The sequence below is a fragment of the Euprymna scolopes genome, chromosome 11 (assembly GCF_053919585.1).
Source record: "Euprymna scolopes isolate OS-2025 chromosome 11, ASM5391958v1, whole genome shotgun sequence".
NCBI classification, from domain to species: domain Eukaryota; kingdom Metazoa; phylum Mollusca; class Cephalopoda; order Sepiida; family Sepiolidae; genus Euprymna; species Euprymna scolopes.
Window position 1 is genome coordinate 1,722,452 of NC_136492.1, and position 22,741 is coordinate 1,745,192.

The 22,741-nt window shown below is 38.9% G+C and overlaps 101 non-coding genes across 101 annotated transcripts; all 101 read right to left on the reverse strand.

Moving 5' to 3' along the window:
- Positions 1-63: 63 nt before the first annotated feature.
- Trnat-ugu (transfer RNA threonine (anticodon UGU)) lies at positions 64-137 on the reverse strand. The gene has a single exon. It is a non-coding gene; the product is annotated as a tRNA-Thr (tRNA).
- Positions 138-207: 70 nt separating this feature from the next.
- Positions 208-281, reverse strand: Trnat-ugu (transfer RNA threonine (anticodon UGU)). Its single transcript has one exon. It is a non-coding gene; the product is annotated as a tRNA-Thr (tRNA).
- Positions 282-495: 214 nt separating this feature from the next.
- Positions 496-569, reverse strand: Trnat-ugu (transfer RNA threonine (anticodon UGU)). The gene has a single exon. It is a non-coding gene; the product is annotated as a tRNA-Thr (tRNA).
- A 70-nt stretch (positions 570-639) lies between these two features.
- Trnat-agu (transfer RNA threonine (anticodon AGU)) lies at positions 640-713 on the reverse strand. The gene has a single exon. It is a non-coding gene; the product is annotated as a tRNA-Thr (tRNA).
- Positions 714-782: 69 nt separating this feature from the next.
- On the reverse strand, positions 783-856 carry Trnat-agu (transfer RNA threonine (anticodon AGU)). The gene has a single exon. It is a non-coding gene; the product is annotated as a tRNA-Thr (tRNA).
- Positions 857-926: 70 nt separating this feature from the next.
- Positions 927-1,000, reverse strand: Trnat-ugu (transfer RNA threonine (anticodon UGU)). Its single transcript has one exon. It is a non-coding gene; the product is annotated as a tRNA-Thr (tRNA).
- Positions 1,001-1,070: 70 nt separating this feature from the next.
- Trnat-agu (transfer RNA threonine (anticodon AGU)) lies at positions 1,071-1,144 on the reverse strand. Its single transcript has one exon. It is a non-coding gene; the product is annotated as a tRNA-Thr (tRNA).
- Positions 1,145-1,214: 70 nt separating this feature from the next.
- Trnat-agu (transfer RNA threonine (anticodon AGU)) lies at positions 1,215-1,288 on the reverse strand. The gene has a single exon. It is a non-coding gene; the product is annotated as a tRNA-Thr (tRNA).
- A 70-nt stretch (positions 1,289-1,358) lies between these two features.
- Positions 1,359-1,432, reverse strand: Trnat-agu (transfer RNA threonine (anticodon AGU)). Its single transcript has one exon. It is a non-coding gene; the product is annotated as a tRNA-Thr (tRNA).
- Positions 1,433-1,646: 214 nt separating this feature from the next.
- Positions 1,647-1,720, reverse strand: Trnat-agu (transfer RNA threonine (anticodon AGU)). Its single transcript has one exon. It is a non-coding gene; the product is annotated as a tRNA-Thr (tRNA).
- A 645-nt stretch (positions 1,721-2,365) lies between these two features.
- Trnat-agu (transfer RNA threonine (anticodon AGU)) lies at positions 2,366-2,439 on the reverse strand. The gene has a single exon. It is a non-coding gene; the product is annotated as a tRNA-Thr (tRNA).
- A 70-nt stretch (positions 2,440-2,509) lies between these two features.
- On the reverse strand, positions 2,510-2,583 carry Trnat-agu (transfer RNA threonine (anticodon AGU)). Its single transcript has one exon. It is a non-coding gene; the product is annotated as a tRNA-Thr (tRNA).
- Positions 2,584-2,653: 70 nt separating this feature from the next.
- Positions 2,654-2,727, reverse strand: Trnat-agu (transfer RNA threonine (anticodon AGU)). The gene has a single exon. It is a non-coding gene; the product is annotated as a tRNA-Thr (tRNA).
- A 214-nt stretch (positions 2,728-2,941) lies between these two features.
- Positions 2,942-3,015, reverse strand: Trnat-agu (transfer RNA threonine (anticodon AGU)). Its single transcript has one exon. It is a non-coding gene; the product is annotated as a tRNA-Thr (tRNA).
- A 213-nt stretch (positions 3,016-3,228) lies between these two features.
- Positions 3,229-3,302, reverse strand: Trnat-agu (transfer RNA threonine (anticodon AGU)). The gene has a single exon. It is a non-coding gene; the product is annotated as a tRNA-Thr (tRNA).
- Positions 3,303-3,372: 70 nt separating this feature from the next.
- Positions 3,373-3,446, reverse strand: Trnat-agu (transfer RNA threonine (anticodon AGU)). Its single transcript has one exon. It is a non-coding gene; the product is annotated as a tRNA-Thr (tRNA).
- A 212-nt stretch (positions 3,447-3,658) lies between these two features.
- On the reverse strand, positions 3,659-3,732 carry Trnat-agu (transfer RNA threonine (anticodon AGU)). Its single transcript has one exon. It is a non-coding gene; the product is annotated as a tRNA-Thr (tRNA).
- A 356-nt stretch (positions 3,733-4,088) lies between these two features.
- Positions 4,089-4,162, reverse strand: Trnat-agu (transfer RNA threonine (anticodon AGU)). Its single transcript has one exon. It is a non-coding gene; the product is annotated as a tRNA-Thr (tRNA).
- A 214-nt stretch (positions 4,163-4,376) lies between these two features.
- Positions 4,377-4,450, reverse strand: Trnat-agu (transfer RNA threonine (anticodon AGU)). Its single transcript has one exon. It is a non-coding gene; the product is annotated as a tRNA-Thr (tRNA).
- A 70-nt stretch (positions 4,451-4,520) lies between these two features.
- Trnat-agu (transfer RNA threonine (anticodon AGU)) lies at positions 4,521-4,594 on the reverse strand. The gene has a single exon. It is a non-coding gene; the product is annotated as a tRNA-Thr (tRNA).
- A 70-nt stretch (positions 4,595-4,664) lies between these two features.
- On the reverse strand, positions 4,665-4,738 carry Trnat-agu (transfer RNA threonine (anticodon AGU)). Its single transcript has one exon. It is a non-coding gene; the product is annotated as a tRNA-Thr (tRNA).
- A 214-nt stretch (positions 4,739-4,952) lies between these two features.
- Trnat-agu (transfer RNA threonine (anticodon AGU)) lies at positions 4,953-5,026 on the reverse strand. Its single transcript has one exon. It is a non-coding gene; the product is annotated as a tRNA-Thr (tRNA).
- Positions 5,027-5,096: 70 nt separating this feature from the next.
- Trnat-agu (transfer RNA threonine (anticodon AGU)) lies at positions 5,097-5,170 on the reverse strand. Its single transcript has one exon. It is a non-coding gene; the product is annotated as a tRNA-Thr (tRNA).
- Positions 5,171-5,240: 70 nt separating this feature from the next.
- Trnat-agu (transfer RNA threonine (anticodon AGU)) lies at positions 5,241-5,314 on the reverse strand. Its single transcript has one exon. It is a non-coding gene; the product is annotated as a tRNA-Thr (tRNA).
- A 214-nt stretch (positions 5,315-5,528) lies between these two features.
- On the reverse strand, positions 5,529-5,602 carry Trnat-agu (transfer RNA threonine (anticodon AGU)). The gene has a single exon. It is a non-coding gene; the product is annotated as a tRNA-Thr (tRNA).
- Positions 5,603-5,816: 214 nt separating this feature from the next.
- Trnat-agu (transfer RNA threonine (anticodon AGU)) lies at positions 5,817-5,890 on the reverse strand. The gene has a single exon. It is a non-coding gene; the product is annotated as a tRNA-Thr (tRNA).
- A 70-nt stretch (positions 5,891-5,960) lies between these two features.
- Positions 5,961-6,034, reverse strand: Trnat-agu (transfer RNA threonine (anticodon AGU)). The gene has a single exon. It is a non-coding gene; the product is annotated as a tRNA-Thr (tRNA).
- Positions 6,035-6,248: 214 nt separating this feature from the next.
- On the reverse strand, positions 6,249-6,322 carry Trnat-agu (transfer RNA threonine (anticodon AGU)). The gene has a single exon. It is a non-coding gene; the product is annotated as a tRNA-Thr (tRNA).
- A 213-nt stretch (positions 6,323-6,535) lies between these two features.
- Trnat-agu (transfer RNA threonine (anticodon AGU)) lies at positions 6,536-6,609 on the reverse strand. Its single transcript has one exon. It is a non-coding gene; the product is annotated as a tRNA-Thr (tRNA).
- Positions 6,610-6,679: 70 nt separating this feature from the next.
- Trnat-agu (transfer RNA threonine (anticodon AGU)) lies at positions 6,680-6,753 on the reverse strand. Its single transcript has one exon. It is a non-coding gene; the product is annotated as a tRNA-Thr (tRNA).
- Positions 6,754-6,822: 69 nt separating this feature from the next.
- Positions 6,823-6,896, reverse strand: Trnat-agu (transfer RNA threonine (anticodon AGU)). Its single transcript has one exon. It is a non-coding gene; the product is annotated as a tRNA-Thr (tRNA).
- A 69-nt stretch (positions 6,897-6,965) lies between these two features.
- Trnat-agu (transfer RNA threonine (anticodon AGU)) lies at positions 6,966-7,039 on the reverse strand. Its single transcript has one exon. It is a non-coding gene; the product is annotated as a tRNA-Thr (tRNA).
- A 356-nt stretch (positions 7,040-7,395) lies between these two features.
- On the reverse strand, positions 7,396-7,469 carry Trnat-agu (transfer RNA threonine (anticodon AGU)). Its single transcript has one exon. It is a non-coding gene; the product is annotated as a tRNA-Thr (tRNA).
- Positions 7,470-7,683: 214 nt separating this feature from the next.
- Trnat-agu (transfer RNA threonine (anticodon AGU)) lies at positions 7,684-7,757 on the reverse strand. The gene has a single exon. It is a non-coding gene; the product is annotated as a tRNA-Thr (tRNA).
- A 70-nt stretch (positions 7,758-7,827) lies between these two features.
- Positions 7,828-7,901, reverse strand: Trnat-agu (transfer RNA threonine (anticodon AGU)). Its single transcript has one exon. It is a non-coding gene; the product is annotated as a tRNA-Thr (tRNA).
- Positions 7,902-7,971: 70 nt separating this feature from the next.
- Trnat-agu (transfer RNA threonine (anticodon AGU)) lies at positions 7,972-8,045 on the reverse strand. Its single transcript has one exon. It is a non-coding gene; the product is annotated as a tRNA-Thr (tRNA).
- Positions 8,046-8,259: 214 nt separating this feature from the next.
- On the reverse strand, positions 8,260-8,333 carry Trnat-agu (transfer RNA threonine (anticodon AGU)). Its single transcript has one exon. It is a non-coding gene; the product is annotated as a tRNA-Thr (tRNA).
- Positions 8,334-8,403: 70 nt separating this feature from the next.
- Positions 8,404-8,477, reverse strand: Trnat-agu (transfer RNA threonine (anticodon AGU)). Its single transcript has one exon. It is a non-coding gene; the product is annotated as a tRNA-Thr (tRNA).
- Positions 8,478-8,547: 70 nt separating this feature from the next.
- Positions 8,548-8,621, reverse strand: Trnat-agu (transfer RNA threonine (anticodon AGU)). The gene has a single exon. It is a non-coding gene; the product is annotated as a tRNA-Thr (tRNA).
- A 214-nt stretch (positions 8,622-8,835) lies between these two features.
- On the reverse strand, positions 8,836-8,909 carry Trnat-agu (transfer RNA threonine (anticodon AGU)). The gene has a single exon. It is a non-coding gene; the product is annotated as a tRNA-Thr (tRNA).
- A 70-nt stretch (positions 8,910-8,979) lies between these two features.
- Positions 8,980-9,053, reverse strand: Trnat-agu (transfer RNA threonine (anticodon AGU)). The gene has a single exon. It is a non-coding gene; the product is annotated as a tRNA-Thr (tRNA).
- Positions 9,054-9,123: 70 nt separating this feature from the next.
- On the reverse strand, positions 9,124-9,197 carry Trnat-agu (transfer RNA threonine (anticodon AGU)). Its single transcript has one exon. It is a non-coding gene; the product is annotated as a tRNA-Thr (tRNA).
- A 70-nt stretch (positions 9,198-9,267) lies between these two features.
- Positions 9,268-9,341, reverse strand: Trnat-agu (transfer RNA threonine (anticodon AGU)). The gene has a single exon. It is a non-coding gene; the product is annotated as a tRNA-Thr (tRNA).
- A 214-nt stretch (positions 9,342-9,555) lies between these two features.
- Trnat-agu (transfer RNA threonine (anticodon AGU)) lies at positions 9,556-9,629 on the reverse strand. The gene has a single exon. It is a non-coding gene; the product is annotated as a tRNA-Thr (tRNA).
- A 70-nt stretch (positions 9,630-9,699) lies between these two features.
- On the reverse strand, positions 9,700-9,773 carry Trnat-agu (transfer RNA threonine (anticodon AGU)). Its single transcript has one exon. It is a non-coding gene; the product is annotated as a tRNA-Thr (tRNA).
- A 70-nt stretch (positions 9,774-9,843) lies between these two features.
- On the reverse strand, positions 9,844-9,917 carry Trnat-agu (transfer RNA threonine (anticodon AGU)). Its single transcript has one exon. It is a non-coding gene; the product is annotated as a tRNA-Thr (tRNA).
- A 70-nt stretch (positions 9,918-9,987) lies between these two features.
- Trnat-agu (transfer RNA threonine (anticodon AGU)) lies at positions 9,988-10,061 on the reverse strand. Its single transcript has one exon. It is a non-coding gene; the product is annotated as a tRNA-Thr (tRNA).
- A 214-nt stretch (positions 10,062-10,275) lies between these two features.
- On the reverse strand, positions 10,276-10,349 carry Trnat-agu (transfer RNA threonine (anticodon AGU)). Its single transcript has one exon. It is a non-coding gene; the product is annotated as a tRNA-Thr (tRNA).
- Positions 10,350-10,419: 70 nt separating this feature from the next.
- On the reverse strand, positions 10,420-10,493 carry Trnat-agu (transfer RNA threonine (anticodon AGU)). Its single transcript has one exon. It is a non-coding gene; the product is annotated as a tRNA-Thr (tRNA).
- Positions 10,494-10,563: 70 nt separating this feature from the next.
- On the reverse strand, positions 10,564-10,637 carry Trnat-agu (transfer RNA threonine (anticodon AGU)). Its single transcript has one exon. It is a non-coding gene; the product is annotated as a tRNA-Thr (tRNA).
- A 70-nt stretch (positions 10,638-10,707) lies between these two features.
- On the reverse strand, positions 10,708-10,781 carry Trnat-agu (transfer RNA threonine (anticodon AGU)). Its single transcript has one exon. It is a non-coding gene; the product is annotated as a tRNA-Thr (tRNA).
- A 214-nt stretch (positions 10,782-10,995) lies between these two features.
- Trnat-agu (transfer RNA threonine (anticodon AGU)) lies at positions 10,996-11,069 on the reverse strand. The gene has a single exon. It is a non-coding gene; the product is annotated as a tRNA-Thr (tRNA).
- A 70-nt stretch (positions 11,070-11,139) lies between these two features.
- On the reverse strand, positions 11,140-11,213 carry Trnat-agu (transfer RNA threonine (anticodon AGU)). Its single transcript has one exon. It is a non-coding gene; the product is annotated as a tRNA-Thr (tRNA).
- A 214-nt stretch (positions 11,214-11,427) lies between these two features.
- On the reverse strand, positions 11,428-11,501 carry Trnat-agu (transfer RNA threonine (anticodon AGU)). The gene has a single exon. It is a non-coding gene; the product is annotated as a tRNA-Thr (tRNA).
- A 70-nt stretch (positions 11,502-11,571) lies between these two features.
- On the reverse strand, positions 11,572-11,645 carry Trnat-agu (transfer RNA threonine (anticodon AGU)). The gene has a single exon. It is a non-coding gene; the product is annotated as a tRNA-Thr (tRNA).
- A 70-nt stretch (positions 11,646-11,715) lies between these two features.
- On the reverse strand, positions 11,716-11,789 carry Trnat-agu (transfer RNA threonine (anticodon AGU)). Its single transcript has one exon. It is a non-coding gene; the product is annotated as a tRNA-Thr (tRNA).
- A 70-nt stretch (positions 11,790-11,859) lies between these two features.
- Trnat-agu (transfer RNA threonine (anticodon AGU)) lies at positions 11,860-11,933 on the reverse strand. The gene has a single exon. It is a non-coding gene; the product is annotated as a tRNA-Thr (tRNA).
- Positions 11,934-12,147: 214 nt separating this feature from the next.
- On the reverse strand, positions 12,148-12,221 carry Trnat-agu (transfer RNA threonine (anticodon AGU)). The gene has a single exon. It is a non-coding gene; the product is annotated as a tRNA-Thr (tRNA).
- A 70-nt stretch (positions 12,222-12,291) lies between these two features.
- On the reverse strand, positions 12,292-12,365 carry Trnat-agu (transfer RNA threonine (anticodon AGU)). Its single transcript has one exon. It is a non-coding gene; the product is annotated as a tRNA-Thr (tRNA).
- Positions 12,366-12,435: 70 nt separating this feature from the next.
- Trnat-agu (transfer RNA threonine (anticodon AGU)) lies at positions 12,436-12,509 on the reverse strand. Its single transcript has one exon. It is a non-coding gene; the product is annotated as a tRNA-Thr (tRNA).
- A 70-nt stretch (positions 12,510-12,579) lies between these two features.
- Trnat-agu (transfer RNA threonine (anticodon AGU)) lies at positions 12,580-12,653 on the reverse strand. The gene has a single exon. It is a non-coding gene; the product is annotated as a tRNA-Thr (tRNA).
- Positions 12,654-12,723: 70 nt separating this feature from the next.
- On the reverse strand, positions 12,724-12,797 carry Trnat-agu (transfer RNA threonine (anticodon AGU)). Its single transcript has one exon. It is a non-coding gene; the product is annotated as a tRNA-Thr (tRNA).
- Positions 12,798-12,867: 70 nt separating this feature from the next.
- Positions 12,868-12,941, reverse strand: Trnat-agu (transfer RNA threonine (anticodon AGU)). Its single transcript has one exon. It is a non-coding gene; the product is annotated as a tRNA-Thr (tRNA).
- A 70-nt stretch (positions 12,942-13,011) lies between these two features.
- Trnat-agu (transfer RNA threonine (anticodon AGU)) lies at positions 13,012-13,085 on the reverse strand. The gene has a single exon. It is a non-coding gene; the product is annotated as a tRNA-Thr (tRNA).
- A 70-nt stretch (positions 13,086-13,155) lies between these two features.
- Trnat-agu (transfer RNA threonine (anticodon AGU)) lies at positions 13,156-13,229 on the reverse strand. The gene has a single exon. It is a non-coding gene; the product is annotated as a tRNA-Thr (tRNA).
- Positions 13,230-13,299: 70 nt separating this feature from the next.
- On the reverse strand, positions 13,300-13,373 carry Trnat-agu (transfer RNA threonine (anticodon AGU)). Its single transcript has one exon. It is a non-coding gene; the product is annotated as a tRNA-Thr (tRNA).
- A 70-nt stretch (positions 13,374-13,443) lies between these two features.
- On the reverse strand, positions 13,444-13,517 carry Trnat-agu (transfer RNA threonine (anticodon AGU)). The gene has a single exon. It is a non-coding gene; the product is annotated as a tRNA-Thr (tRNA).
- A 70-nt stretch (positions 13,518-13,587) lies between these two features.
- Positions 13,588-13,661, reverse strand: Trnat-agu (transfer RNA threonine (anticodon AGU)). The gene has a single exon. It is a non-coding gene; the product is annotated as a tRNA-Thr (tRNA).
- A 70-nt stretch (positions 13,662-13,731) lies between these two features.
- Positions 13,732-13,805, reverse strand: Trnat-agu (transfer RNA threonine (anticodon AGU)). The gene has a single exon. It is a non-coding gene; the product is annotated as a tRNA-Thr (tRNA).
- Positions 13,806-13,875: 70 nt separating this feature from the next.
- On the reverse strand, positions 13,876-13,949 carry Trnat-agu (transfer RNA threonine (anticodon AGU)). The gene has a single exon. It is a non-coding gene; the product is annotated as a tRNA-Thr (tRNA).
- Positions 13,950-14,019: 70 nt separating this feature from the next.
- Positions 14,020-14,093, reverse strand: Trnat-agu (transfer RNA threonine (anticodon AGU)). Its single transcript has one exon. It is a non-coding gene; the product is annotated as a tRNA-Thr (tRNA).
- A 70-nt stretch (positions 14,094-14,163) lies between these two features.
- On the reverse strand, positions 14,164-14,237 carry Trnat-agu (transfer RNA threonine (anticodon AGU)). Its single transcript has one exon. It is a non-coding gene; the product is annotated as a tRNA-Thr (tRNA).
- Positions 14,238-14,307: 70 nt separating this feature from the next.
- On the reverse strand, positions 14,308-14,381 carry Trnat-agu (transfer RNA threonine (anticodon AGU)). The gene has a single exon. It is a non-coding gene; the product is annotated as a tRNA-Thr (tRNA).
- Positions 14,382-14,451: 70 nt separating this feature from the next.
- On the reverse strand, positions 14,452-14,525 carry Trnat-ugu (transfer RNA threonine (anticodon UGU)). The gene has a single exon. It is a non-coding gene; the product is annotated as a tRNA-Thr (tRNA).
- Positions 14,526-14,595: 70 nt separating this feature from the next.
- On the reverse strand, positions 14,596-14,669 carry Trnat-agu (transfer RNA threonine (anticodon AGU)). The gene has a single exon. It is a non-coding gene; the product is annotated as a tRNA-Thr (tRNA).
- Positions 14,670-15,027: 358 nt separating this feature from the next.
- On the reverse strand, positions 15,028-15,101 carry Trnat-agu (transfer RNA threonine (anticodon AGU)). The gene has a single exon. It is a non-coding gene; the product is annotated as a tRNA-Thr (tRNA).
- A 70-nt stretch (positions 15,102-15,171) lies between these two features.
- Trnat-agu (transfer RNA threonine (anticodon AGU)) lies at positions 15,172-15,245 on the reverse strand. The gene has a single exon. It is a non-coding gene; the product is annotated as a tRNA-Thr (tRNA).
- A 214-nt stretch (positions 15,246-15,459) lies between these two features.
- On the reverse strand, positions 15,460-15,533 carry Trnat-agu (transfer RNA threonine (anticodon AGU)). Its single transcript has one exon. It is a non-coding gene; the product is annotated as a tRNA-Thr (tRNA).
- A 502-nt stretch (positions 15,534-16,035) lies between these two features.
- On the reverse strand, positions 16,036-16,109 carry Trnat-agu (transfer RNA threonine (anticodon AGU)). Its single transcript has one exon. It is a non-coding gene; the product is annotated as a tRNA-Thr (tRNA).
- Positions 16,110-16,323: 214 nt separating this feature from the next.
- Trnat-agu (transfer RNA threonine (anticodon AGU)) lies at positions 16,324-16,397 on the reverse strand. Its single transcript has one exon. It is a non-coding gene; the product is annotated as a tRNA-Thr (tRNA).
- A 70-nt stretch (positions 16,398-16,467) lies between these two features.
- Positions 16,468-16,541, reverse strand: Trnat-agu (transfer RNA threonine (anticodon AGU)). The gene has a single exon. It is a non-coding gene; the product is annotated as a tRNA-Thr (tRNA).
- Positions 16,542-16,611: 70 nt separating this feature from the next.
- Positions 16,612-16,685, reverse strand: Trnat-agu (transfer RNA threonine (anticodon AGU)). The gene has a single exon. It is a non-coding gene; the product is annotated as a tRNA-Thr (tRNA).
- A 70-nt stretch (positions 16,686-16,755) lies between these two features.
- Trnat-agu (transfer RNA threonine (anticodon AGU)) lies at positions 16,756-16,829 on the reverse strand. Its single transcript has one exon. It is a non-coding gene; the product is annotated as a tRNA-Thr (tRNA).
- A 214-nt stretch (positions 16,830-17,043) lies between these two features.
- Trnat-agu (transfer RNA threonine (anticodon AGU)) lies at positions 17,044-17,117 on the reverse strand. Its single transcript has one exon. It is a non-coding gene; the product is annotated as a tRNA-Thr (tRNA).
- Positions 17,118-17,619: 502 nt separating this feature from the next.
- Trnat-agu (transfer RNA threonine (anticodon AGU)) lies at positions 17,620-17,693 on the reverse strand. The gene has a single exon. It is a non-coding gene; the product is annotated as a tRNA-Thr (tRNA).
- Positions 17,694-17,907: 214 nt separating this feature from the next.
- Trnat-agu (transfer RNA threonine (anticodon AGU)) lies at positions 17,908-17,981 on the reverse strand. The gene has a single exon. It is a non-coding gene; the product is annotated as a tRNA-Thr (tRNA).
- Positions 17,982-18,051: 70 nt separating this feature from the next.
- Trnat-cgu (transfer RNA threonine (anticodon CGU)) lies at positions 18,052-18,125 on the reverse strand. Its single transcript has one exon. It is a non-coding gene; the product is annotated as a tRNA-Thr (tRNA).
- Positions 18,126-18,195: 70 nt separating this feature from the next.
- Trnat-agu (transfer RNA threonine (anticodon AGU)) lies at positions 18,196-18,269 on the reverse strand. Its single transcript has one exon. It is a non-coding gene; the product is annotated as a tRNA-Thr (tRNA).
- A 70-nt stretch (positions 18,270-18,339) lies between these two features.
- On the reverse strand, positions 18,340-18,413 carry Trnat-agu (transfer RNA threonine (anticodon AGU)). Its single transcript has one exon. It is a non-coding gene; the product is annotated as a tRNA-Thr (tRNA).
- Positions 18,414-18,483: 70 nt separating this feature from the next.
- Positions 18,484-18,557, reverse strand: Trnat-agu (transfer RNA threonine (anticodon AGU)). The gene has a single exon. It is a non-coding gene; the product is annotated as a tRNA-Thr (tRNA).
- A 214-nt stretch (positions 18,558-18,771) lies between these two features.
- On the reverse strand, positions 18,772-18,845 carry Trnat-agu (transfer RNA threonine (anticodon AGU)). The gene has a single exon. It is a non-coding gene; the product is annotated as a tRNA-Thr (tRNA).
- Positions 18,846-19,203: 358 nt separating this feature from the next.
- On the reverse strand, positions 19,204-19,277 carry Trnat-agu (transfer RNA threonine (anticodon AGU)). The gene has a single exon. It is a non-coding gene; the product is annotated as a tRNA-Thr (tRNA).
- Positions 19,278-20,211: 934 nt separating this feature from the next.
- Trnat-ugu (transfer RNA threonine (anticodon UGU)) lies at positions 20,212-20,285 on the reverse strand. The gene has a single exon. It is a non-coding gene; the product is annotated as a tRNA-Thr (tRNA).
- Positions 20,286-20,355: 70 nt separating this feature from the next.
- On the reverse strand, positions 20,356-20,429 carry Trnat-ugu (transfer RNA threonine (anticodon UGU)). Its single transcript has one exon. It is a non-coding gene; the product is annotated as a tRNA-Thr (tRNA).
- Positions 20,430-20,931: 502 nt separating this feature from the next.
- Trnat-ugu (transfer RNA threonine (anticodon UGU)) lies at positions 20,932-21,005 on the reverse strand. The gene has a single exon. It is a non-coding gene; the product is annotated as a tRNA-Thr (tRNA).
- A 214-nt stretch (positions 21,006-21,219) lies between these two features.
- Positions 21,220-21,293, reverse strand: Trnat-ugu (transfer RNA threonine (anticodon UGU)). Its single transcript has one exon. It is a non-coding gene; the product is annotated as a tRNA-Thr (tRNA).
- Positions 21,294-21,363: 70 nt separating this feature from the next.
- Positions 21,364-21,437, reverse strand: Trnat-ugu (transfer RNA threonine (anticodon UGU)). The gene has a single exon. It is a non-coding gene; the product is annotated as a tRNA-Thr (tRNA).
- Positions 21,438-21,651: 214 nt separating this feature from the next.
- Trnat-ugu (transfer RNA threonine (anticodon UGU)) lies at positions 21,652-21,725 on the reverse strand. The gene has a single exon. It is a non-coding gene; the product is annotated as a tRNA-Thr (tRNA).
- Positions 21,726-22,227: 502 nt separating this feature from the next.
- Positions 22,228-22,301, reverse strand: Trnat-ugu (transfer RNA threonine (anticodon UGU)). The gene has a single exon. It is a non-coding gene; the product is annotated as a tRNA-Thr (tRNA).
- Positions 22,302-22,515: 214 nt separating this feature from the next.
- Trnat-ugu (transfer RNA threonine (anticodon UGU)) lies at positions 22,516-22,589 on the reverse strand. Its single transcript has one exon. It is a non-coding gene; the product is annotated as a tRNA-Thr (tRNA).
- A 70-nt stretch (positions 22,590-22,659) lies between these two features.
- Positions 22,660-22,733, reverse strand: Trnat-ugu (transfer RNA threonine (anticodon UGU)). The gene has a single exon. It is a non-coding gene; the product is annotated as a tRNA-Thr (tRNA).
- Positions 22,734-22,741: the final 8 nt, after the last annotated feature.

The window sequence follows — 22,741 nt, forward strand, 5'->3', positions numbered from 1 at the left end:
TAATGAATCAATAAATATGATTATATATCATTAATGATGACACAAGTGTTCCACAAGAATACAAGGCTCCAGAGGGATTCGGACCCTCGACCTCCAGTTTACAAGACTGGCGCTCTAACCAACTGAGCTATAAAGCCGATATATTAATGAAACAATTAATAAGATTATATATCATTAATGATGACACAAGTGTTAAACAAGAATACAAGGCTCCAGAGGGATTCGGACCCTCGACCTCCAGTTTACAAGACTGGCGCTCTAACCAACTGAGCTATGGAGCCGATATATTAATGAAACAATAAATATGATTATATATCATTAATGATGACACAAGTGTTCCACAAGAATACAAGGCTCCAGAGGGATTCGGACCCTCGACCTCCAGTTTACAAGACTGGCCCTCTAACCAACTGAGCTATGGAGCCGATATATTAATGAATCAATAAATATGATTATATATCATTAATGATGACACAAGTGTTAAACAAGACTACAAGGCTCCAGAGGGATTCGGACCCTCGACCTCCAGTTTACAAGACTGGCGCTCTAACCAACTGAGCTATGGAGCCGATATATTAATGAAACAATAAATATGATTATATATCATTAATGATGACACAAGTGTTAAACAAGAATACAAGGCTCCAGAGGGATTCGGACCCTCGACCTCCAGTTTACTAGACTGGCGCTCTAACCAACTGAGCTATGGAGCCGATATATTAATGAAACAATAAATATGATTATGTATCATTAATAATAAAAGAAGTGTTAAACAAGATACAAGGCTCCAGAGGGATTCGGACCCTCGACCTCCAGTTTACTAGACTGGCGCTCTAACCAACTGAGCTATGGAGCCGATATATTAATGAAACAATAAATATGATTATATATCATTAATGATGACACAAGTGTTAAACAAGAATACAAGGCTCCAGAGGGATTCGGACCCTCGACCTCCAGTTTACAAGACTGGCGCTCTAACCAGCTGAGCTATGGAGCCGATATATTAATGAAACAATAAATATGATTATATATCATTAATGATGACACAAGTGTTAAACAAGAATACAAGGCTCCAGAGGGATTCGGACCCTCGACCTCCAGTTTACTAGACTGGCGCTCTAACCAACTGAGCTATGGAGCCGATATATTAATGAAACAATAAATATGATTATGTATCATTAATGATAAAACGAGTGTTAAACAAGAATACAAGGCTCCAGAGGGATTCGGACCCTCGACCTCCAGTTTACTAGACTGGCGCTCTAACCAACTGAGCTATGGAGCCGATATATTAAGGAAACAATAAATATGATTATGTATCATTAATATAAAAACGAGTGTTAAACAAGAATACAAGGCTCCAGAGGGATTCGGACCCTCGACCTCCAGTTTACTAGACTGGCGCTCTAACCAACTGAGCTATGGAGCCGATATATTAAGGAAACAATAAATATTATTATGTATCATTAATAATAAAATAAGTGTTAAACGAGAATAAAAGGCTCCAGAGGGATTCGGACCCTCGACCTCCAGTTTACTAGAATGGCGCTCTAACCAACTGAGCTATGGAGCCGATATATTAAGGAAACAATAAATATGATTTTATATCGTTAACGATAAAACAAGTATTAAACAAGAATACAAGGCTCCAGAGGGATTCGGACCCTCGACCTCCAGTTTACTAGACTGGCGCTCTAACCAACTGAGCTATGGAGCCGATATATTAAGGAAACAATAAATATGATTATGTATCATTAATAATAAAAGGAGTGTTAAACAAGATACAAGGCTCCAGAGGGATTCGGACCCTCGACCTCCAGTTTACTAGACTGGCGCTCTAACCAACAGAGCTATGGAGCCGCTATATTAATGAAACAATAACTATGATTATATATCATTAATGATGACACAAGTGTTAAACAAGAATACAAGGCTCCAGAGGGATTCGGACCCTCGACCTCCAGTTTACTAGACTGGCGCTCTAACCAACTGAGCAATGGAGCCGATATATTAATGAAACAATAACTATGATTATATATCATTAATGAGGACACAAGTGTTAAACAAGAATACAAGGCTCTAGAGGGATTCGGACCCTCGACCTCCAGTTTACTAGACTTGCGCTCTAACCAACTGAGCTATGGAGCCGATATATTAAGGAAACAATAAATATGATTATGTATCATTAATAATAAAACGAGTGTTAAACAAGAATAAAAGCCTCTATAGGGATTCGGACCCTCGACCTCCAGTTTACAAGACTGGCGCTCTAACACATGTAGCTATGGAGCCGATATATTAAGGAAAAAAAAAATATGATTATGTATCATTAATAATAAAACGAGTGTTAAACAAGAATACAAGGCTCCAGAGGGATTCGGACCCTCGACCTCCAGTTTACTAGACTGGCGCTCTAACCAACTGAGCTATGGAGCCGATATATTAAGGAAACAATAAATATGATTATGTATCATTAATAATAAAACGAGTGTTAAACAAGAATACAAGGCTCCAGAGGGATTCGGACCCTCGACCTCCAGTTTACTAGACTGGCGCTCTAACCAACTGAGCTATGGAGCCAATATATTAAGGAAACAATAAATATGATTATGTATCATTAATAATAAAACGAGTGTTAAACAAGAATACAAGGCTCCAGAGGGATTCGGACCCTCGACCTCCAGTTTACTAGACTGGCGCTCTAACCAACTGAGCTATGGAGCCGATATATTAAGGAAACAATAAATATGATTATGTATCATTAATAATAAAACGAGTGTTAAACAAGAATACAAGGCTCCAGAGGGATTCGGACCCTCGACATCCAGTTTACTAGTCTGGCGCTCTAACCAACTGAGCTATGGAGCCGATATATTAAGGAAACAATAAATATGATTATGTATCATTAATAATAAAACGAGTGTTAAACAAGAATACAAGGCTCCAGAGGGATTCGGACCCTCGACCTCCAGTTTACTAGACTGGCGCTCTAACCAACTGAGCTATGGAGCCGATATATTAAGGAAACAATAAATATGAGTATGTATCATTAATAATAAAACGAGTGTTAAACAAGAATAAAAGGCACCAGAGGGATTCGGACCCTCGACCTCCAGTTTACTAGACTGGGGCTCTAACCAACTGAGCTATGGAGCCGATATATAAAGGAAACAACAAATATGATTATGTATCATTAATAACAAACGAGTGTTAAACAAGAATACAAGGCTCCAGAGGGATTCGGACCCTCGACCTCCAGTTTACTAGACTGGCGCTCTAACCAACTGAGCTATGGAGCCGATATATTAAGGAAACAATAAATATGAGTATGTATCATTAATAATAAAACGAGTGTTAAACAAGAATACAAGGCTCCAGAGGGATTCGGACCCTCGACCTCCAGTTTACTAGACTGGCGCTCTAACCAACTGAGCTATGGAGCCGATATATTAAGGAAACAACAAATATGATTATGTATCATTAATAACAAACGAGTGTTAAACAAGAATACAAGGCTCCAGAGGGATTCGGACCCTCGACCTTCAGTTTACTAGACTGGCGCTCTAACCAACTGAGCTATGGAGCCGATATATTAACGAAACAACAAATATGATTATGTATCATTAATAACAAACGAGTGTTAAACAAGAATACAAGGCTCCAGAGGGATTCGGACCCTCGACCTCCAGTTTACTAGACTGGCGCTCTAACCAACTGAGCTATGGAGCCGATATATTAAGGAAACAATAAATATGAGTATGTATCATTAATAATAAAACGAGTGTTAAACAAGAATACAAGGCTCCAGAGGGATTCGGACCCTCGACCTCCAGTTAGTAGACTGGCGCTCTAACCAACTGAGCTATGGAGCCGATATATTAAGGAAACAACAAATATGATTATGTATCATTAATAACAAACGAGTGTTAAACAAGAATACAAGGCTCCAGAGGGATTCGGACCCTCGACCTCCAGTTTACTAGACTGGCGCTCTAACCAACTGAGCTATGCAGCCGATATATTAAGGAAACAATAAATATGATTATGTATCATTAATAATAAATCGAGTGTTAAACAAGAATACAAGGCTCCAGAGGGATTCGGACCCTCGACCTCCAGTTTACTAGACTGGCGCTCTAACCAACTGAGCTATGGAGCCGATATATTAAGGAAACAATAAATATGATTATGTATCATTAATAATAAAACGAGTGTTAAACAAGAATACAAGGATCCAGAGGGATTCGGACCCTCGACCTCCAGTTTACTAGACTGGCGCTCTAACCAACTGAGCTATGGAGCCGATATATTAAGGAAACAATAAATATGAGTATGTATCATTAATAATAAAACGAGTGTTAAACAAAAATACAAGGCTCCAGAGGGATTCGGACCCTCGACCTCCAGTTTACTAAACTGGCGCTCTAACCAACTGAGCTATGGAGCCGATATATTAAGGAAACAATAAATATGATTATGTATCATTAATAATAAAACGAGTGTTAAACAAGAATACAAGGCTCCAGAGGGATTCGGACCCTCGACCTCCAGTTTACTAGACTGGCGCTCTAACCAACTGAGCTATGGAGCCGATATATTAAGGAAACAATAAATATGATTATGTATCATTAATAATAAAACGAGTGTTAAACAAGAATACAAGGCTCCAGAGGGATTCGGACCCTCGACCTCCAGTTTACTAGACTGGCGCTCTAACCAACTGAGCTATGGAGCCGATATATTAAGGAAACAATAAATATGATTATGTATCATTAATAATAAAACGAGTGTTAAACAAGAATACAAGGCTCCAGAGGGATTCGGTCCCTCGACCTCCAGTTTACTAGACTGGCGCTCTAACCAACTGAGCTATGGAGCCGATATATTAAGGAAACAATAAATATGATTATGTATCATTAATAATAAAACGAGTGTTAAACAAGAATACAAGGCTCCAGAGGGATTCGGACCCTCGACCTCCAGTTTACTAGACTGGCGCTCTAACCAACTGAGCTATGGAGCCGATATATTAAGAAAACAATAAATATGATTATGTATCATTAATAATAAAACGAGTGTTAAACAAGAATACAAGGCTCCAGAGGGATTCGGACCCTCGACCTCCAGTTTACTAGACTGGCGCTCTAACCAACTGAGCTATGGAGCCGATATATTAAGGAAACAATAAATATGATTATGTATCATTAATAATAAAACGAGTGTTAAACAAGAATACAAGGCTCCAGAGGGATTCGGACCCTCGACCTCCAGTTTACTAGACTGGCGCTCTAACCAACTGAGCTATGGAGCCGATATATTAAGGAAACAATAAATATGATTATGTATCATTAATAATAAAACGAGTGTTAAACAAGAATACAAGGCTCCAGAGGGATTCGGTCCCTCGACCTCCAGTTTACTAGACTGGCGCTCTAACCAACTGAGCTATGGAGCCGATATATTAAGGAAACAATAAATATGATTATGTATCATTAATAATAAAACGAGTGTTAAACAAGAATACAAGGCTCCAGAGGGATTCGGACCCTCGACCTCCAGTTTACTAGACTGGCGCTCTAACCAACTGAGCTATGGAGCCGATATATTAAGAAAACAATAAATATGATTATGTATCATTAATAATAAAACGAGTGTTAAACAAGAATACAAGGCTCCAGAGGGATTCAGACCCTCGACCTCCAGTTTACTAGACTGGCGCTCTAACCAACTGAGCTATGGAGCCGATATATTAAGGAAACAATAAATATGATTATGTATCATTAATAATAAAACGAGTGTTAAACAAGAATACAAGGCTCCAGAGGGATTCGGACCCTCGACCTCCAGTTTACTAGACTGGCGCTCTAACCAACTGAGCTATGGAGCCGATATATTAAGGAAACAATAAATATGATTATGTATCATTAATAATAAAACGAGTGTTAAACAAGAATACAAGGCTCCAGAGGGATTCGGACCCTCGACCTCCAGTTTACTAGACTGGCGCTCTAACCAACTGAGCTATGGAGCCGATATATTAAGGAAACAATAAATATGATTATGTATCATTAATAATAAAACGAGTGTTAAACAAGAATACAAGGCTCCAGAGGGATTCGGACCCTCGACATCCAGTTTACTAGTCTGGCGCTCTAACCAACTGAGCTATGGAGCCGATATATTAAGGAAACAATAAATATGATTATGTATCATTAATAATAAAACGAGTGTTAAACAAGAATACAAGGCTCCAGAGGGATTCGGACCCTCGACCTCCAGTTTACTAGACTGGCGCTCTAACCAACTGAGCTATGGAGCCGATATATTAAGGAAACAATAAATATGAGTATGTATCATTAATAATAAAACGAGTGTTAAACAAGAATAAAAGGCACCAGAGGGATTCGGACCCTCGACCTCCAGTTTACTAGACTGGCGCTCTAACCAACTGAGCTATGGAGCCGATATATAAAGGAAACAACAAATATGATTATGTATCATTAATAACAAACGAGTGTTAAACAAGAATACAAGGCTCCAGAGGGATTCGGACCCTCGACCTCCAGTTTACTAGACTGGCGCTCTAACCAACTGAGCTATGGAGCCGATATATTAAGGAAACAATAAATATGAGTATGTATCATTAATAATAAAACGAGTGTTAAACAAGAATACAAGGCTCCAGAGGGATTCGGACCCTCGACCTCCAGTTTACTAGACTGGCGCTCTAACCAACTGAGCTATGGAGCCGATATATTAAGGAAACAACAAATATGATTATGTATCATTAATAACAAACGAGTGTTAAACAAGAATACAAGGCTCCAGAGGGATTCGGACCCTCGACCTCCAGTTTACTAGACTGGCGCTCTAACCAACTGAGCTATGGAGCCGATATATTAACGAAACAACAAATATGATTATGTATCATTAATAACAAACGAGTGTTAAACAAGAATACAAGGCTCCAGAGGGATTCGGACCCTCGACCTCCAGTTTACTAGACTGGCGCTCTAACCAACTGAGCTATGGAGCCGATATATTAAGGAAACAATAAATATGAGTATGTATCATTAATAATAAAACGAGTGTTAAACAAGAATACAAGGCTCCAGAGGGATTCGGACCCTCGACCTCCAGTTAGTAGACTGGCGCTCTAACCAACTGAGCTATGGAGCCGATATATTAAGGAAACAACAAATATGATTATGTATCATTAATAACAAACGAGTGTTAAACAAGAATACAAGGCTCCAGAGGGATTCGGACCCTCGACCTCCAGTTTACTAGACTGGCGCTCTAACCAACTGAGCTATGCAGCCGATATATTAAGGAAACAATAAATATGATTATGTATCATTAATAATAAATCGAGTGTTAAACAAGAATACAAGGCTCCAGAGGGATTCGGACCCTCGACCTCCAGTTTACTAGACTGGCGCTCTAACCAACTGAGCTATGGAGCCGATATATTAAGGAAACAATAAATATGATTATGTATCATTAATAATAAAACGAGTGTTAAACAAGAATACAAGGATCCAGAGGGATTCGGACCCTCGACCTCCAGTTTACTAGACTGGCGCTCTAACCAACTGAGCTATGGAGCCGATATATTAAGGAAACAATAAATATGAGTATGTATCATTAATAATAAAACGAGTGTTAAACAAAAATACAAGGCTCCAGAGGGATTCGGACCCTCGACCTCCAGTTTACTAAACTGGCGCTCTAACCAACTGAGCTATGGAGCCGATATATTAAGGAAACAATAAATATGATTATGTATCATTAATAATAAAACGAGTGTTAAACAAGAATACAAGGCTCCAGAGGGATTCGGACCCTCGACCTCCAGTTTACTAGACTGGCGCTCTAACCAACTGAGCTATGGAGCCGATATATTAAGGAAACAATAAATATGATTATGTATCATTAATAATAAAACGAGTGTTAAACAAGAATACAAGGCTCCAGAGGGATTCGGACCCTCGACCTCCAGTTTACTAGACTGGCGCTCTAACCAACTGAGCTATGGAGCCGATATATTAAGGAAACAATAAATATGATTATGTATCATTAATAATAAAACGAGTGTTAAACAAGAATACAAGGCTCCAGAGGGATTCGGTCCCTCGACCTCCAGTTTACTAGACTGGCGCTCTAACCAACTGAGCTATGGAGCCGATATATTAAGGAAACAATAAATATGATTATGTATCATTAATAATAAAACGAGTGTTAAACAAGAATACAAGGCTCCAGAGGGATTCGGACCCTCGACCTCCAGTTTACTAGACTGGCGCTCTAACCAACTGAGCTATGGAGCCGATATATTAAGAAAACAATAAATATGATTATGTATCATTAATAATAAAACGAGTGTTAAACAAGAATACAAGGCTCCAGAGGGATTCGGACCCTCGACCTCCAGTTTACTAGACTGGCGCTCTAACCAACTGAGCTATGGAGCCGATATATTAAGGAAACAATAAATATGATTATGTATCATTAATAATAAAACGAGTGTTAAACAAGAATACAAGGCTCCAGAGGGATTCGGACCCTCGACCTCCAGTTTACTAGACTGGCGCTCTAACCAACTGAGCTATGGAGCCGATATATTAAGGAAACAATAAATATGATTATGTATCATTAATAATAAAACGAGTGTTAAACAAGAATACAAGGCTCCAGAGGGATTCGGTCCCTCGACCTCCAGTTTACTAGACTGGCGCTCTAACCAACTGAGCTATGGAGCCGATATATTAAGGAAACAATAAATATGATTATGTATCATTAATAATAAAACGAGTGTTAAACAAGAATACAAGGCTCCAGAGGGATTCGGACCCTCGACCTCCAGTTTACTAGACTGGCGCTCTAACCAACTGAGCTATGGAGCCGATATATTAAGAAAACAATAAATATGATTATGTATCATTAATAATAAAACGAGTGTTAAACAAGAATACAAGGCTCCAGAGGGATTCGGACCCTCGACCTCCAGTTTACTAGACTGGCGCTCTAACCAACTGAGCTATGGAGCCGATATATTAAGGAAACAATAAATATGATTATGTATCATTAATAATAAAACGAGTGTTAAACAAGAATACAAGGCTCCAGAGGGATTCGGACCCTCGACCTCCAGTTTACTAGACTGGCGCTCTAACCAACTGAGCTATGGAGCCGATATATTAAGGAAACAATAAATATGATTATGTATCATTAATAATAAAACGAGTGTTAAACAAGAATACAAGGCTCCAGAGGGATTCGGACCCTCGACCTCCAGTTTACTAGACTGGCGCTCTAACCAACTGAGCTATGGAGCCGATATATTAAGGAAACAATAAATATGATTATGTATCATTAATAATAAAACGAGTGTTAAACAAGAATACAAGGCTCCAGAGGGATTCGGTCCCTCGACCTCCAGTTTACTAGACTGGCGCTCTAACCAACTGAGCTATGGAGCCGATATATTAAGGAAACAATAAATATGATTATGTATCATTAATAATAAAACGAGTGTTAAACAAGAATACAAGGCTCCAGAGGGATTCGGACCCTCGACCTCCAGTTTACTAGACTGGCGCTCTAACCAACTGAGCTATGGAGCCGATATATTAAGAAAACAATAAATATGATTATGTATCATTAATAATAAAACGAGTGTTAAACAAGAATACAAGGCTCCAGAGGGATTCGGACCCTCGACCTCCAGTTTACTAGACTGGCGCTCTAACCAACTGAGCTATGGAGCCGATATATTAAGGAAACAATAAATATGATTATGTATCATTAATAATAAAACGAGTGTTAAACAAGAATACAAGGCTCCAGAGGGATTCGGACCCTCGACCTCCAGTTTACTAGACTGGCGCTCTAACCAACTGAGCTATGGAGCCGATATATTAAGGAAACAATAAATATGATTATGTATCATTAATAATAAAACGAGTGTTAAACAAGAATACAAGGCTCCAGAGGGATTCGGACCCTCGACCTCCAGTTTACTAGACTGGCGCTCTAACCAACTGAGCTATGGAGCCGATATATTAAGGAAACAATAAATATGATTATGTATCATTAATAATAAAACGAGTGTTAAACAAGAATACAAGGCTCCAGAGGGATTCGGTCCCTCGACCTCCAGTTTACTAGACTGGCGCTCTAACCAACTGAGCTATGGAGCCGATATATTAAGGAAACAATAAATATGATTATGTATCATTAATAATAAAACGAGTGTTAAACAAGAATACAAGGCTCCAGAGGGATTCGGACCCTCGACCTCCAGTTTACTAGACTGGCGCTCTAACCAACTGAGCTATGGAGCCGATATATTAAGAAAACAATAAATATGATTATGTATCATTAATAATAAAACGAGTGTTAAACAAGAATACAAGGCTCCAGAGGGATTCGGACCCTCGACCTCCAGTTTACTAGACTGGCGCTCTAACCAACTGAGCTATGGAGCCGATATATTAAGGAAACAATAAATATGATTATGTATCATTAATAATAAAACGAGTGTTAAACAAGAATACAAGGCTCCAGAGGGATTCGGACCCTCGACCTCCAGTTTACTAGACTGGCGCTCTAACCAACTGAGCTATGGAGCCGATATATTAAGGAAACAATAAATATGATTATGTATCATTAATAATAAAACGAGTGTTAAACAAAAATACAAGGCTCCAGAGGGATTCGGACCCTCGACCTCCAGTTTACTAAACTGGCGCTCTAACCAACTGAGCCATGGAGCCGATATATTAATGAAACAATAAATATGATTATGTATCATTAATAATAAATCGAGTGTTAAACAAGAATACAAGGCTCCAGAGGGATTCGGACCCACGACCTCCAGTTTACTAGACTGGCGCTCTAACCAACTGAGCTATGGAGCCGATATATTAAGGAAACAATAAATATGATTATGTATCATTAATAATAAAACGAGTGTTAAACAAGAATACAAGGCTCCAGAGGGATTCGGACCCTCGACCTCCAGTTTACTAGACTGGCGCTCTAACCAACTGAGCTATGGAGCCGATATATTAAGGAAACAATAAATATGATTATGTATCATTAATAATAAAACGAGTGTTAAACAAGAATACAAGGCTCCAGAGGGATTCGGACCCTCGACCTCCAGTTTACTAGACTGGCGCTCTAACCAACTGAGCTATGGAGCCGATATATTAAGGAAACAATAAATATGATTATGTATCATTAATAATAAAACGAGTGTTAAACAAGAATACAAGGCTCCAGAGGGAGTCGGGCCCTCGACCTCCAGTTTACTAGACTGGCGCTCTAACCAACTGAGCTATGGAGCCGATATAATAAGGAAACAATAAATATGATTATGTATCATTAATAATAAAACGAGTGTTAAACAAGAATACAAGGCTCCAGAGGGATTCGGACCCTCGACCTCCAGTTTACTAGACTGGCGCTCTAACCAACTGAGCTATGGAGCCGATATATTAAGGAAACAATAAATATGATTATGTATCATTAATAATAAAACGAGTGTTAAACAAGAATACAAGGCTCCAGAGGGATTCGGACCCTCGACCTCCAGTTTACTAGACTGGCGCTCTAACCAACTGAGCTATGGAGCCGATATATTAAGGAAACAATAAATATGATTATGTATCATTAATAATAAAACGAGTGTTAAACAAGAATACAAGGCTCCAGAGGGATTCGGACCCTCGACCTCCAGTTTACTAGACTGGCGCTCTAACCAACTGAGCTATGGAGCCGATATATTAAGGAAACAATAAATATGATTATGTATCATTAATAATAAAACGAGTGTTAAACAAGAATACAAGGCTCCAGAGGGATTCGGACCCTCGACCTCCAGTTTACTAGACTGGCGCTCTAACCAACTGAGCTATGGAGCCGATATAATAAGGAAACAATAAATATGATTATGTATCATTAATAATAAAACGAGTGTTAAACAAGAATACAAGGCTCCAGAGGGATTCGGACCCTCGACCTCCAGTTTACTAGACTGGCGCTCTAACCAACTGGGCTATGGAGCCGATATAATAAGGAAACAATAAATATGATTATGTATCATTAATAATAAAACGAGTGTTAAACAAGAATACAAGGCTCCAGAGGGATTCGGACCCTCGACCTCCAGTTTACTAGACTGGCGCTCTAACCAACTGAGCTATGGAGCCGATATAATAAGGAAACAATAAATATGATTATGTATCATTAATAATAAAACGAGTGTTAAACAAGAATACAAGGCTCCAGAGGGATTCGGACCCTCGACCTCCAGTTTACTAGACTGGCGCTCTAACCAACTGAGCTATGGAGCCGATATATTAAGGAAACAATAAATATGATTATGTATCATTAATAATAAAACGAGTGTTAAACAAGAATACAAGGCTCCAGAGGGATTCGGACCCTCGACCTCCAGTTTACTAGACTGGCGCTCTAACCAACTGAGCTATGGAGCCGATATATTAAGAAAACAATAAATATGATTATGTTTCATTATTAATAAAACGAGTCTTAAACAAGAATACAAGGCTCCAGAGGGATTCGGACCCTCGACCTCCAGTTTACTAGACTGGCGCTCTAACCAACTGAGCTATGGAGCCGATATATTAAGGAAACAATAAATATGATTATGTATCATTAATAATAAAACGAGTGTTAAACAAGAATACAAGGCTCCAGAGGGATTCGGACCCTCGACCTCCAGTTTACTAGACTGGCGCTCTAACCAACTGAGCTATGGAGCCGATATATTAAGAAAACAATAAATATGATTATGTATCATTAATAATAAAACGAGTGTTAAACAAGAATACAAGGCTCCAGAGGGATTCGGACCCTCGACCTCCAGTTTACTAGACTGGCGCTCTAACCAACTGAGCTATGGAGCCGATATATTAAGGAAACAATAAATATGATTATGTATCATTAATAATAAAACGAGTGTTAAACAAGAATACAAGGCTCCAGAGGGATTCGGACCCTCGACCTCCAGTTTACTAGACTGGCGCTCTAACCAACTGAGCTATGGAGCCGATATATTAAGAAAACAATAAATATGATTATGTTTCATTATTAATAAAACGAGTCTTAAACAAGAATACAAGGCTCCAGAGGGATTCGGACCCTCGACCTCCAGTTTACTAGACTGGCGCTCTAACCAACTGAGCTATGGAGCCGATATATTAAGGAAACAATAAATATGATTATGTATCATTAATAATAAAACGAGTGTTAAACAAGAATACAAGGCTCCAGAGGGATTCGGACCCTCGACCTCCAGTTTACTAGACTGGCGCTCTAACCAACTGAGCTATGGAGCCGATATATTAAGGAAACAATAAATATGATTATGTATCATTAATAATAAAACGAGTGTTAAACAAGAATACAAGGCTCCAGAGGGATTCGGACCCTCGACCTCCAGTTTACTAGACTGGCGCTCTAACCAACTGAGCTATGGAGCCGATATATAAAGGAAACAATAAATATGATTATGTTTCATTATTAATAAAACGAGTCTTAAACAAGAATACAAGGCTCCAGAGGGATTCGGACCCTCGACCTCCAGTTTACTAGACTGGCGCTCTAACCAACTGAGCTATGGAGCCGATATATTAAGAAAACAATAAATATGATTATGTATCATTAATAATAAAACGAGTGTTAAACAAGAATACAAGGCTCCAGAGGGATTCGGACCCTCGACCTCCAGTTTACTAGACTGGCGCTCTAACCAACTGAGCTATGGAGCCGATATATTAAGGAAACAATAAATATGAGTATGTATCATTAATAATAAAACGAGTGTTAAACAAGAATACAAGGCTCCAGAGGGATTCGGACCCTCGACCTCCAGTTTACTAGACTGGCGCTCTAACCAACTGAGCTATGGAGCCGATATATTAAGGAAACAATAAATATGATTATGTATCATTAATAATAAAACGAGTGTTAAACAAGAATACAAGGCTCCAGAGGGATTCGGACCCTCGACCTCCAGTTTACTAGACTGGCGCTCTAACCAACTGAGCTATGGAGCCGATATATTAAGGAAACAATAAATATGATTATGTATCATTAATGATGACACAAGTGTTAAACAAGAATACAAGGCTCCAGAGGGATTCGGACCCTCGACCTCCAGTTTACTAGACTGGCGCTCTAACCAACTGAGCTATGGAGCCGATACATTAAGGAAACAATAAATATGATTATGTATCATTAATAATAAAACGAGTGTTAAACAAGAATACAAGGCTCCAGAGGGATTCGGACCCTCGACCTCCAGTTTACTAGACTGGCGCTCTAACCAACTGAGCTATGGAGCCGACATATTAATGAAACAATATATATGATTATATATCATTAATGATGACACAAGTGTTAAACAAGAATACAAGGCTCCAGAGGGATTCGGACCCTCGACCTCCAGTTTACAAGACTGGCGCTCTAACCAACTGAGCTATGGAGCCGATATAGTAAGGAAACAATAACTATGATTATATATCATTAATGATGACACAAGTGTTAACCAAGAATACAAGGCTCCAGAGGGATTCGGACCCTCGACCTCCAGTTTACTAGACTGGCGCTCTAACCAACTGAGCTATGGAGCCGATATATTAAGGAAACAATAAATATGATTATGTATCATTAATAATAAAACAAGTGTTAAACAAGAATACAAGGCTCCAGAGGGGATCGGACCCTCGACCTCCAGTTTACTAGACTGGCGTTCTAACCAACTGAGCTATGGAGCCGATATATTAAGGAAACAATGAATATGATTATGTATCATTAATAATAAAACGAGTGTTAAACAAGAATACAAGGCTCCAAAGGGATTCAGACCCTCGACCTCCAGTTTACTAGACTGGCGCTCTAACCAACTGAGCTATGGAGCCGATATATTAAGGAAACAATAAATATGATTATGTATCATTAATAATAAAACGAGTGTTAAACAAGAATACAAGGCTCCAGAGGGATTCGGACCCTCGACCTCCAGTTTACTAGACTGGCGCTCTAACCAACTGAGCTATGGAGCCGATATATTAAGGAAACAATAAATATGATTATGTATCATTAATAATAAAACGAGTGTTAAACAAGAATACAAGGCTCCAGAGGGATTCGGACCCTCGACCTCCAGTTTACTAGACTGGCGCTCTAACCAACTGAGCTATGGAGCCGATATATGAAGGAAACAATAAATATGATTATGTATCATTAATAATAAAACGAGTGTTAAACAAGAATACAAGGCTCCAGAGGGATTCGGACCCTCTACATCCAGTTTACTAGACTGGCGCTCTAACCAACTGAGCTATGGAGCCGATATATTAATGAAACAATAAATATGATTATATATCATTAATGATGACACAAGTGTTAAACAAGAATACAAGGCTCCAGAGGGATTCGGACCCTCGACCTCCAGTTTACTAGACTGGCGCTCTAACCAACTGAGCTATAGAGCCGATATATTAAGGAAACAATAAATATGATTATGTATCATTAATAATAAAACGAGTGTTAAACAAGAATACAAGGCTCCAGAGGGAGTCGGACCCTCGACCTCCAGTTTACTAGACTGGCGCTCTAACCAACTGAGCTATGGAGCCCATATATTAAGTAAACAATAAATATGATTATGTATCATTATTAATAAAACGAGTGTTAAACAAGAATACAAGGCTCCAGAGGGATTCGGACCCTCGACCTCCAGTTTACTAGACTGGCGCTCTAACCAACTGAGCTGTGGAGCCGATATATTAAGGAAACAATAAATATGATTATGTATCATTAATAATAAAACGAGTGTTAAACAAGAATACAAGGCTCCAGAGGGATTCGGACCCTCGACCTCCAGTTTACTAGACTGGCGCTCTAACCAACTGAGCTGTGGAGCCGATATATTAAGGAAACAATAAATATGATTATGTATCATTAATAATAAAACGAGTGTTAAACAAGAATACAAGGCTCCAGAGGGATTCGGACCCTCGACCTCCAGTTTACTAGACTGGCGCTCTAACCAACTGAGCTATGGAGCCGATATATTAAGGAAACAATAAATATGATTATGTATCATTAATAATAAAACGAGTGTTAAACAAGAATACAAGGCTCCAAAGGGATTCGGACCCTCGACCTCCAGTTTACTAGACTGGCGCTCTAACCAACTGAGCTATGGAGCCGATATATTAAGGAAACAATAAATATGATTATGTATGATTAATAATAAAACGAGTGTTAAACAAGAATACAAGGCTCCAGAGGGATTCGGACCCTCGACCTCCAGTTTACTAGACTGGCGCTCTAACCAACTGAGCTATGGAGCCGATATATTAAGGAAACAATAAATATGAGTATGTATTATTAATAATAAAACGAGTGTTAAACAAGAATACAAGGCTCCAGAGGGATTCGGACCCTCGACCTCCAGTTTACTAGACTGGCGCTCTAACCAACTGAGCTATGGAGCCGATATATGAAGGAAACAATAAATATGATTATGTATCATTAATAATAAAACGAGTGTTAAACAAGAATACAAGGCTCCAGAGGGATTCGGACCCTCGACCTCCAGTTTACTAGACTGGCGCTCTAACCAACTGAGCTATGGAGCCGATATATTAAGGAAACAATAAATATGATTATGTATCATTAATAATAAAACGAGTGTTAAACAAGAATACAAGGCTCCAGAGGGATTCGGACCCTCGACCTCCAGTTTACTAGACTGGCGCTCTAACCAACTGAGCTATGGAGCCGATATATGAAGGAAACAATAAATATGATTATGTATCATTAATAATAAAACGAGTGTTAAACAAGAATACAAGGCTCCAGAGGGATTCGGACCCTCTACATCCAGTTTACTAGACTGGCGCTCTAACCAACTGAGCTATGGAGCACATATATTAATGAAACAATAAATATGATTATATATCATTAATGATGACACAAGTGTTAAACAAGAATACAAGGCTCCAGAGGGATTCGGACCCTCGACCTCCAGTTTACTAGACTGGCGCTCTAACCAACTGAGCTATGGAGCCGATATATTAAGGAAACAATAAATATGATTATGTATCATTAATAATAAAACGAGTGTTAAACAAGAATACAAGGCTCCAGAGGGATTCGGACCCTCGACCTCGTGTTTACTAGACTGGCGCTCTAACCAACTGAGCTATGGAGCCGATATATTAAGGAAACAATAAATATGATTATGTATCATTAATAATAAAACGAGTGTTAAACAAGAATACAAGGCTCCAGAGGGAGTCGGACCCTCGACCTCCAGTTTACTAGACTGGCGCTCTAACCAACTGAGCTATGGAGCCCATATATTAAGTAAACAATAAATATGATTATGTATCATTATTAATAAAACGAGTGTTAAACAAGAATACAAGGCTCCAGAGGGATTCGGACCCTCGACCTCCAGTTTACTAGACTGGCGCTGGAACCAACTGAGCTGTGGAGCCGATATATTAAGGAAACAATAAATATGATTATGTATCATTAATAATAAAACGAGTGTTAAACAAGAATACAAGGCTCCAGAGGGATTCGGACCCTCGACCTCCAGTTTACTAGACTGGCGCTCTAACCAACTGAGCTATGGAGCCGATATATTAAGGAAACAATAAATATGTATATGTATCATTAATAATAAAACGAGTGTTAAACAAGAACACAAGGCTCCAAAGGGATTCGGACCCTCGACCTCCAGTTTACTAGACTGGCGCTCTAACCAACTGAGCTATGGAGCCGATATATTAAGGAAACAATAAATATGATTATGTATGATTAATAATAAAACGAGTGTTAAAGAAGAATACAAGGCTCCAGAGGGATTCGGACCCTCGACCTCCAGTTTACTAGACTGGCGCTCTAACCAACTGAGCTATGGAGCCGATATATTAAGGAAACAATAAATATGATTATGTATTATTAATAATAAAACGAGTGTTAAACAAGAATACAAGGCTCCAGAGGGAGTCGGACCCTCGACCTCCAGTTTACGAGACTGGCGCTCTAACCAACTGAGCGATGGAGCCGATATATTAAGGAAATAATAAATATGATTATGTATCATTAATAATAAAACGAGTGTTAAACAAGAATACAAGGCTCCAGAGGGATTCGGACCCTCGACCTCCAGTTTACTAGACTGGCGCTCTAACCAACTGAGCTATGGAGCCGATATATTAAGGAAACAATAAATATGAGTATGTATCATTAATAATAAAACGAGTGTTAAACAAGAATACAAGGCTCCAGAGGGATTCGGACCCTCGACCTCCAGTTTACTAGACTGGCGCTCTAACCAACTGAGCTATGGAGCCGATATATTAAGGAAACAATAAATATGATTATGTATCATTAATAATAAAACGAGTGTTAAACAAGAATACAAGGCTCCAGAGGGATTCGCACCCTCGACCTCCAGTTTACTAGACTGGCGCTCTAACCAACTGAGCTATGGAGCCGATATATTAAGGAAACAATAAATATGATTATGTATCATTAATAATAAAACGAGTGTTAAACAAGAATACAAGGCTCCAGAGGGATTCGGACCCTCGATCTCCAGTTTACTAGACTGGCGCTCTAACCAACTGAGCTATGGAGCCGATATATTAAGGAAACAATAAATATGATTATGTATCATTAATAATAAAACGAGTGTTAAAAAAGAATACAAGGCTCCAGAGGGATTCGGACCCTCGACCTCCAGTTTACTAGACTGGCGCTCTAACCAACTGAGCTATGGAGCCGATATATTAAGGAAACAATAAATATGATTATGTATCATTAATAATAAAACGAGTGTTAAACAAAAATACAAGGCCTCAGAGGGATTCGGACCCTCGACCTCCAGTTTACTAGACTTGCGCTCTAACCAACTGAGCTATGGAGCCGATATATTAAGGAAACAATAAATATGATTATGTATCATTATTAATAAAACGAGTGTTAAACAAGAATACAAGGCTCCAGAGGGAGTCGGACCCTCGACCTCCAGTTTACTAGACTGGCGCTCTAACCAACTGAGCTATGGAGCCGATATATTAAGGAAACAATAAATATGATTATGTATCATTAATAATAAAACGAGTGTTAAACAAGAATACAAGGCTCCAGAGGGATTCGGACCCTCGACCTCCAGTTTACTAGACTGGCGCTCTAACCAACTGAGCTATGGAGCCGATATATTAAGGAAACAATAAATATGATTATGTATCATTAATAATAAAACGAGTGTTAAACAAGAATAAAAGGCTCCAGAGCGATTCGAACCCTCGACCTCCAGTTTACAAGACTGGCGCTCTAACAAACTGAGCTATGGAGCCGATATATTAAGGAAACAATAAATATGATTATGTATCATTAATAATAAAACGAGTGTTAAACAAGAATAAAAGGCTCCAGAGGGATTCGGAACCTCGACCTCCAGTTTACAAGACTGGCGCTCTAACAAACTGAGCTATGGAGCCGATATATTAAGGAAACAATAAATATGATTATGTATCATTAATAATAAAACGAGTGTTAAACAAGAATAAAAGGCTCCAGAGGGATTCGGAACCTCGACCTCCAGTTTACAAGACTGGCGCTCTAACAAACTGAGCTATGGAGCCGATATATTAAGGAAACAATAAATATGATTATGTATCATTAATAATAAAACGAGTGTTAAACAAGAATAAAAGGCTCCAGAGGGATTCGGAACCTCGACCTCCAGTTTACAAGACTGGCGCTCTAACAAACTGAGCTATGGAGCCGATATATTAAGGAAACAATAAATATGATTATGTATCATTAATAATAAAACGAGTGTTAAACAAGAATAAAAGGCTCCAGAGGGATTCGGAACCTCGACCTCCAGTTTACAAGACTGGCGCTCTAACAAACTGAGCTATGGAGCCGATATATTAAGGAAACAATAAATATGATTATGTATCATTAATAATAAAACGAGTGTTAAACAAGAATAAAAGGCTCCAGAGGGATTCGGAACCTCGACCTCCAGTTTACAAGACTGGCGCTCTAACAAACTGAGCTATGGAGCCGATATATTAAGGAAACAATAAATATGATTATGTATCATTAATAATAAAACGAGTGTTAAACAAGAATAAAAGGCTCCAGAGGGATTCGGACCCTCGACCTCCAGTTTACAAGACTGGCGCTCTAACCAACTGAGCTACGGAGCCGATAAATTAAGGAAACAATAAATATGATTATGTATCATTAATGATAAAACAAGTGTTAAACGAGAAGAAAAGGCTCCAGAGCGATTCGAACCCTCGACCTCCAGTTTACAAGACTGGCGCTCTAACCAACTGAGCTATGGAGCCGATATATTAAGGAAACAATAAATATGATTATGTATCATTAATAATAAAACGAGTGTTAAACGAGAATACAAGGCTCCAGAGGGATTCGGACCCTCGACCTCCAGTTTACAAGACTGCCGCTCTAACCAACTGAGCTACGGAGCCGATAAATTAAGGAAACAATAAATATGATTATGTATCATTAATAATAAAACGAGTGTTAAACGAGAATAAAAGGCTCCAGAGGGATTCGGACCCTCGACCTCCAGTTTACAAGACTGGCGCTCTAACCAACTGGGCTGTGGAGCCGATATATTAAGGAAACAATAAATATGATTATGTATCATTAATAATAAAACGAGTGTTAAACAAGAATAAAAGGCTCTAGAGGGATTCGGACCCTCGACCTCCAGTTTACAAGACTGCCGCTCTAACCAACTGAGCTATGGAGCCGATATATTAAGGAAACAATAAATATGATTATGTATCATTAATAATAAAACAAGTGTTAAACAAGAATAAAAGGCTCCAGAGGGATTCGGACCCTGGACCTCCAGTTTACAAGACTGGCGCTCTAACCAACTGAGCTATGGAGCCGATATATTAAGGAAACAATAAATATGATTATGTATCATTAATAATAAAACGAGTGTTAAACGAGAATAAAAGGCTCCAGAGGGATTCGGACCCTCGACCTCCAGTTTACAATACTGGCGCTCTAACCAACTGAGCTATGGAGCCGATATATTAAGGAAACAATAAATATGATTATGTATCATTAATAATAAAACGAGTGTTAAACGAGAATAAAAGGCTCCAGAGGGATTCGGACCCTCGACCTCCAGTTTACAAGACTGGCGCTCTAACCAACTGAGCTATGGAGCCGATATATTAAGGAAACAATAAATATGATTATGTATCATTAATAATAAAACGAGTGTTAAACGAGAATAAAAGGCTCCAGAGGGATTCGGACCCTCAACCTCCAGTTTACAAGACTGGCGCTCTAACCAACTGAGCTATGGAGCCGATATATTAAGGAAACAATAAATATGATTATGTATCATTAATAATAAAACGAGTGTTAAACGAGAATAAAAGGCTCCAGAGGGATTCGGACCCTCGAGCTCCAGTTTACAAGACCGGCGCTCTAACCAACTGAGCTATGGAGCCGATATATTAAGGAAACAATAAATATGATTATGTATCATTAATAATAAAACGAGAGTTAAACGAGAATAAAAGGCTCCAGAGGGATTCGGACCCTCGACCTCCAGTTTACAAGACTGGCGCTCTAACCAACTGAGCTATGGAGCCGATATATTAAGGAAACAATAAATATGATTATGTATCATTAATAATAAAACGAGTGTTAAACGAGAATAAAAGGCTCCAGAGGGATTCGGACCCTCGACCTCCAGTTTACAAGACTGGCGCACTAACCAACTGAGCTAAGGAGCCGATATATTAAGGAAGCAATAAGTATGATTATGTATCATTAATAATAACACGAGTGTTAAACGAGAATAAAAGGCTCCAGACTAATTCGGACCCTCGACCTCCAGTTTACAAGACTGGCGCTCTAACCAACTGAGCTATGGAGCCGATATATTAAGGAAACAATAAATATGATTATGTATCATTAATAATAAAACGAGTGTTAAACGAGAATAAAAGGCTCCAGAGGGATTCGGACCCTCGACCTCCAGTTTACAAGACGGGCGCTCTAACCAACTGAGCAATGGAGCCGATATATTAAGGAAACAATAAATATGATTATGTATCATTAATAATAAAACGAGTGTTAAACGAGAATAAAAGGCTCCAGAGGGATTCGGACCCTCGACCTCCAGTTTACAAGACTGGCGCTCTAACCAACTGAGCTATGGAGCCGATATATTAAGGAAACAATAAATATGATTATGTATCATTAATAATAAAACGAGTGTTTAACGAGAATAAAAGGCTCCTGAGGGATTCGGACCCTCGACCTCCAGTTTACAAGACGGGCGCTCTAACCAACTGAGCTATGAAGCCGATATATTAAGGAAACAATAAATATGATTATGTATCATTAATAATAAAACGAGTGTTAAACGAGAATAAAAGGCTCCAGAGGGATTCGGACCCTCGACTTCCAGTTTACAAGACTGGCGCTCTAACCAACTGAGCTATGGAGCCGATATATTAAGGAAACAATAAATATGATTATGTATCATTAATGATAAAACGAGTGTTAAACGCGAATAAAAGGCTCCAGAGGGATTCGGACCCTCGACCTCCAGTTTACAAGACTGGCGCTCTAACCAACTGAGCTATGGAGCCGATATATA